Source organism: Macaca fascicularis, chromosome 12 (genome assembly GCF_037993035.2).
Source record: "Macaca fascicularis isolate 582-1 chromosome 12, T2T-MFA8v1.1".
NCBI lineage: Eukaryota > Metazoa > Chordata > Mammalia > Primates > Cercopithecidae > Macaca > Macaca fascicularis.
The window spans coordinates 1777390-1784507 of NC_088386.1; the positions used below are offsets into that span (position 1 = coordinate 1777390).

Below are 7118 nucleotides of genomic sequence, written 5' to 3' on the forward strand. Positions count from 1 at the left end.
GGTGCTGGGATAACTTGCTAGCCATATGCATAAGACTGAAACTGGACCCATTCTTTCTACCATAAACACAAACTAACTCAAGGTGGATTAAAGACTTAAATGTAAAACTCAAAACTATAAAAACCCTGGAAGACAACCTAGGCAATACCATTTAGGATATAGGCACAGGCAAAGATTTCACGACAAAGATGCCAAAAGCACTTGAAACAAAAGCAAAAACTGACAAATGAGATCTAATTAAATGAAAGAGCTCGGCACAGCAAGAGAAACTATCAACGGAGTGAACAGACAACCTCCAGAATGGAAGAAAATTTTTTGCAAACCATGCAAATGTCAAAGGTCTAATATCCAGTATCTACAGGGAACTGAAACAGATTTTCAAGAAAAAGCAAGCAATCTCATCAAAAAGTGGGCAAAGGACATGAACAGGTACTTTTCAAAAGAAGACATACATGTGGCCAACAATGATATGAAAAAAGCTCAACATCACTGATTATTGGAGAAATGCAAATCAAAACTACAATGAGATACCATCTCCCACCAGTCAGAATGGCTATCTTTAAAAAGTCAGAAAATAACAGATGCTGACAAGGTTTTGGAGAAAAGGAATGTTTCTATGCTTGTCAGTGAGAGTGTAGGTTAGTTCAAGCATTGTGGAAGACAGTGTAGTGATTCCTCAAAGACCTAAAGACAGAAATACCATCTGGCCCAGCCATCCCATTACTGGGTATATACCCAAAGGAATATAAATTATTCTGTTATAAAGATACACACATGCATACATTCATGAAGCACTATTCACGATAGCAAAGACATGGAATCAACCCAAGTATCCATCAATAATAGATTGGATAAAGAAAATGTGGTACATATACACCATGGAATACTATACAGTTATAAAAAGGAATGATATCATGTCCTTTGCAGAGACATATCAGATGGAGCTGGAGGCCATTATCCTTATCAAACTTATGCAGGAACAGAAAACCAAACACCGTATGTTCTCACTTACAAGTGGGAGCTAAACGATGAGAACACATGAATGCATGGGGAGGGGAACAACACATACACTGGGGCCTTTTGGAGGATAGAGGGTGGGAGGAGGGAGAGAATCAGGAAAAATGACTAATGGCTACCAGGCTTAATGCCTGGGTGATGAAATAATCTGTACACCAAATTCTTGTGACACACAATTTATCTATAGAATAAAACCTGCACATGTACCACTGAGAGTAAAAGTTGAAAAAATCATGACTCTGATGCAAATATAAAACAAACATATGTCAAAATAAAACAAACATATGTCAAAGAGCTTATTTAGCTCATCAGTTAATGATGGAGCCAGTACAATGTGAAAACCAGTCCAAGGAACATTTGAGGAGCTAGGCATTTATATGTAATTTAATAAAGAAGTCTTAGGACAGGTTTGCTGGGTTAGATACAAAACTAGTTGATGTCCTTCAGGGTCATAAACTATAACCTTTGGGTAACTAATTGTCTTTAGTCAACTAATCTCATCCTGGTGAGTGAATCATTCTGTCCCTATAAGATGGAGTTAGATTTCTTTTTGTCCATATTGTGTGATGTGATGTGTAGTTGGGTTCTAGCAGGTGACCTTGTTTCCCTGACGTCAGAGTTTGGAGACACCATGTTGTGCTTGGCTCTTGCCCCCATGTGGACAACTAAATGCACCTCCCAGAGATGTTGGGGGCATGGTGGTAAGAAACAAGTGTTGTAAAAACCTCAGCACAAAGGTGGTGTTTGTTCACTCCCTGAAATCCTTTTGGAAAACAGGACATAAATAAGTGACTGAATGAAAGATCACACACATTTTCTTCAATAAATAATGACTGCTTTTATCATGAGCCTGCTTGACCCACTCGCCTGGCAGGTCAGCTGTTCTACATCCAGAGTGGGGTTGGAAAAATCTGTTTCACTTTTTCTCAAAAGTAAAATATATTAAACAGTATAACAAACACTATAACTTTCCTGATATGCTGACTTGTTCCCATCCTCAGGGACACCTGCTTTGGGAAGTCAAAGTTAGATAGAAAATAAAATGAAATAAAGTGGAAATGTGTAAGTTTCGGCACCCCAGTACAATAACCATGCCATACCCACCCTATCTGCTACCTTGCGAGTGCTATTATTCTCCAAGGTGCTGCTCCTCTCCAGCCACCCTTCCCTCTGGCCTCCACCCTTTTCAAACCTGCCTTGTTCTCATGCTCTAGTGCACAAGCACTGAACCCAGTGACTCCTCTTGCATTGTCATGCATACATGGGTCTCACTCCTTAAGGGCATGGCCCTTAGTTTTGTTCTCATTTTCATAACACTGAACACAGTGCTGGGTGCCTGGGCAATGAGGGCTGGAAAGAGCATGCACTTTGGACTAGGGTTAGCTGGGGGTGAGATTCCAGCTCTAGCACTTACTGGTGGTGTGTGTGACCTTGAGCAGATCACCTTATCACTCAGAATCCAGAGGTCTTTATTGGCAAAGTGGGCATGATAACGTGAGAGTGCCTGCCACAGTAGATGCTTGATAGAATTTGGCTGTTGTTGTTTTTGGCAGTAGAAGCAAGGGACTCACATTCTTGCTTTAAAAAGATATGAAGTCAGGGCTGGGCGCGGTGGCTCATGCCTGTAATTCTCTCACTCGGGGAGGTCAAGGCGAGTGGATCACCTGAGGTCAGGAGTTTGCAACCATCCTGGCCAACACAGTGAAACCCTGTTTCTATTACAAGTACAAAAAAATTAGCCGAGCATGGTGGTGGGTGCCTATAGTCCCAGCTACTCGGGAGGCTGAGGCAGGAGAATCGCCCGAACCCAGCAGGCGGAGGCTGCAGTGAGCTGAGATCGTGCCACTGCACTCCAGCCTGTGAGGCAGAGTGAAACTCCATCTCAAAAAAAAAAAAAGAAGTCAGCTTAGAGGAAAATGGCTCTGAGGTTTTCTGGACTGATGGACACCTCCCCATCCCAGTGTGAGGGTCTCTGTTGAGAACATTTGCTTCAAACTAGAGCACATGTCTCATGGCAGAGTTGTTGAGCTGGTAGAGTTTACTTTTGTTCTATTTTGGAGCAGTGGAGAGTTCTATCTAAATTTAATTAGAATGGAATTAGCCAAGCCTATGCTTAAAGCAAACTCTGTGAAGCCTAGGCCAGCTTCCTTGCTCACCCTGATACCGTGCTAATGCCTCAATAACGCTGCTATAGAAGCTGTCATTGCATGAGCAGACCGCACTCCATCTGGAAGATTTCTGTAGAAACCAGGTTTGTCCTCTGTAGGTTCATTGATTAGAGCCTGAAGCCATATTTTTAAATAATGTAAGATGCTCCCTGAGTTCCCAGAGATGCTCTAGGAAGGGAAAGGAGACACAGCAGCAGCACCCAGCTTTATGGCTGGAGAAGGTCAAAGCTTGGCCTGGGGCTCAGGCCCAGCTTGCTCATCGAGGGGAGTCATACATTTATTCAAAAGGCTCAAGTGGGTTGTGACCACAGAACATGCATTCCATTTGCTCAGACCTGACAGGTCTCCCCCAGAACATCCCATCTCACTGTGTTCAGGCTATGGTTTGCTGTTATTTCACTCCAAGGGTCTGCAAAGAATTTGTGAGAATTCTACAGTTGATCTAGGAATTCGATTGCTGGAGTCTTCAGAAAATAGTTTTTTTCTTTATTTGTCTCTGAAAAAGACTGCTCCTTAAAAAGAACTTTTTACTTTGAAATAACTGTAGATTCAGAGGGAACTATAAAAAATGTCGGGGGCAGGTACTGTATTTCTTTTGCCCAGCTGCCTCCAGTGTTAATGGATGACTTTTGAAGGAAGAATGCATCTTGCATAAATATAGTACAATATGAAACCTGAGATTAACGCTGGTATAACCCACAGACCTTACTTGGATTTCACCAGTTTTACAAGCACTCATTTGTGTGTGTGTGTGAGTGTGTGAGTGTGCACGCGTGTGTGCACATGTACATATAGTTCTAGGCAATTTTATCACATGTGTAGCTAACTACCACCGCATGTTTCACAGAAACTTCCAAACTGTTTTCTAGAGTGGCTGTACCATTTTACATTCCCAACGTTAATGTATGATTCTCAGCATGCTCACCAGAATTTGGTTTTATCATTTAAAACATTTTAATCATTCTGATATGCATATAGTCATATCTTAGTGTGGCTTAAATGTGCATTTCCTGATAACTAATGATATTGAACATCTTTTCATGTGTTTTTTGACATCTGTATATGCTCAGCAGTGAAGTATCTGGTCATGTCTTTTGTTATTTTCTAATTGGTTTGTTTTCTTTTCTTTTCTTTTCTTTTTTTTTTTTTTTTGAGACGGAGTCTCGTTCTGTTGCCCAGGCTGGAGGGCAGTGGCCGGATCTCAGCTCACTGCAAGCTCCGCCTCCCGGGTTCACGCCATTCATTCTCCTGCCTCAGCCTCCTGAGTAGCTGGGACTACAGGCGCCGCCACCTCGCCCGGCTAGTTTTTTGTATTTTTTAGTAGAGACGGGGTTTCACCGTGTTAGCCAGGATGCTCTCGATCTCCTGACCTCGTGATCCACCCGTCTCGGCCTCCCAAAGTGCTGGGATTACAGGCTTGAGCCACCGCGCCCGGCCGGTTTGTTTTCTTTATTGTTGAGTTTACTTTCTATGTATTCTAAAGGCAAGTCCTTTGTTGATATGTGGTCCGCAAATAATTTTACAAAAAAAATCTTTCTGTTCATAGCTTGTCTTTTTATCCTCTTCATATGATCTTTTGAGGAGTAAAAGTTTTTCCTTTTGATGAGTTTGATTTATTGCCTTCCTTTTCTGGATTGGGCTTTTGGTGTCAATTCTAAGAACGCCTCCCCTAGCCCTGGGTCCTAGAGATTTTCCGCTGTATTTTTTCACTAGAAGTTTCAGAATTTTTCATTGTACACTTAAGTCTGTTTTTAGTTAATTTTTGTAGAAGGTGTGGGACTTAGGTTGAGGTTCATGTTTTGGGTTATGGAGATTCAAATTGCTCTAGCACCATTTGGTGAAAATGTTGTCCTTCCTCCCTTAATTTGCTTTTCCACTTTTTTTTTTTTTTTTTTTTGAGACGGAGTCTCGCTCTGTCGCCCAGGCTGGAGTGCAATGGCCGGCTCTCAGCTCACTGCAAACTCCACGTCCCGGGATCACGCCATACTCCTGCCTCAGCCTCCCGAGTAGCTGGGACTACAGGCGCCTGCCACCTCGCTCGGCTAGATTTTTGTATTTTTTAGTAGAGACGGTGTTTCACCGTGTTAGCCAGGATGGTCTCGATCTCCTGACCTCGTGATCCACCCACCTCGGCCTCCCAAAGTGCTGGGATTACAGGCTTGAGCCACCACGCCCGGCCTGCTTTTCCACTTTCATAATACATCTATGTGGATCTCTTTGTTTGGGTCTATTTCTGGGTTCCCTGTTTTTTCCTATTGACCAATATGTCTATGTCTCTGTCAATACTAACTATACTGTCTTTATTTCTGTGGTTACACAGGAAACATTAACACCAAGAAGAGTGATTCCTCCCACTTTCTTATCTTTATTTTTCCCCTTTCCATATATACATTTTAGAATGAGATTGTCTATTTGTACAAAAACTCTTTTTTTTTTTTTAATTTATTTATTATTATTATACTTTAAGTTGTAGGGTACATGTGCATAACGTGCAGGTTTGTTACATATGTATACTTGTGCCATGTTGGTGTGCTGCACCCATCAACTCATCATTTACATCAGGTATAACTCCCAATGCAATCCCTCCCCCCTCCCCCCTCCCCATGATAGGCCCCTGTGTGTGATGTTCCCCTTCCTGAGTCCAAGTGATCTCATTGTTCAGTTCCCACCTATGAGTGAGAACATGCGGTGTTTGGTTTTCTGTTCTTGTGATAGTTTGCTAAGAATGATGGTTTCCAGCTGCATCCATGTCCCTACAAAGGACGCAAACTCATCCTTTTTGATGGCTGCATAGTATTCCATGGTGTATATGTGCCACATTTTCTTAATCCAATCTGTCACTGATGGGCATTTGGGTTGATTCCAAGTCTTTGCTATTGTGAATAGTGCTGCAATAAACATACGTGTGCATGTGTCTTTATAGCAGCATAATTTATAATCCTTTGGGTATATACCCAGTAATGGGATGGCTGGGTCATATGGTACATCTAGTTCTAGATCCTTGAGGAATCGCTATACTGTTTTCCATAATGGTTGAACTAGTTTACAATCCCACCAACAGTGTAAAAGTGTTCCTATTTCTCCACATCCTCTCCAGCACCTGTTGTTTCCTGACTTTTTAATGATCGCCATTCTAACTGGTGTGAGATGGTATCTCATTGTAAAAATATGGAACGCTTCACGAATTTGCGTGTCATCCTTGCGCAGGGGCCATGCTAATCTTCTCTGTATCGTTCCAATTTTAGTATATGTGCTGCCGAAGCGAGCACTGTACAAAAACTCTTGTTAAGTTTTTGTTAGGAATTGTGTTCAGCATGTAGAATAATTTTGGGAGTACTGGCATGTTTCCTATGCTGAGCCTTCTAATCCATGAGCATGCTGTAACTCAAATTTTTAAGCCTTCTTTGATTTCTTTCATCAGCATTTTCTAATTTCCAGTGCACTAATCCTAAATATGTTTTGTTAGATTTATGTCTAGGTATCATTTCATTTTTGATAGTGTTAAATAAACTGTATTATTGTTGTCAAGAAATGTATTTAATTCCATAATTCTGCACCCACCCATTCCCCCATCTGTTATTATGAGAGAGAATTGTGTGAGTATACTGATTTTAATTCCACAAACCCCTCAATTTAATGTGAATAACTCTCCAGGTAAGTTGACTGTATTCTACCTGGACTTTGGTGTGATTGTGTGTGTGTGTGTGTGTGTGTGTGTGTGTGGTCTGGAAACAATGCAGTTTTGAGTCACTGGTTTGATTGTGCTTTGAGTGACACAATGTAATAAGCATCAATATATCAAGGTGTGTGTGGTTTCTGCTCACTGATGGAGGAAAGGCAGGGTCGGCCCAAGCTCCCCGGCTTTTCCAATTAGAGTGGAGCCCAATGCTCGCAGCGGGGCCCTCAAGGTTGCAAACACCTTTCTCATCTTCA

The 7118-nt window shown here is 41.8% G+C and overlaps 1 non-coding gene across 1 annotated transcript; it reads right to left on the reverse strand.

Moving 5' to 3' along the window:
- Positions 1 to 6347: 6347 nt before the first annotated feature.
- LOC135966693 (U6 spliceosomal RNA) lies at positions 6348 to 6454 on the reverse strand. Its single transcript, XR_010580236.1, has one exon. It is a non-coding gene; the product is annotated as a U6 spliceosomal RNA (small nuclear RNA).
- Between the last annotated feature and the right edge of the window lie 664 nt (positions 6455 to 7118).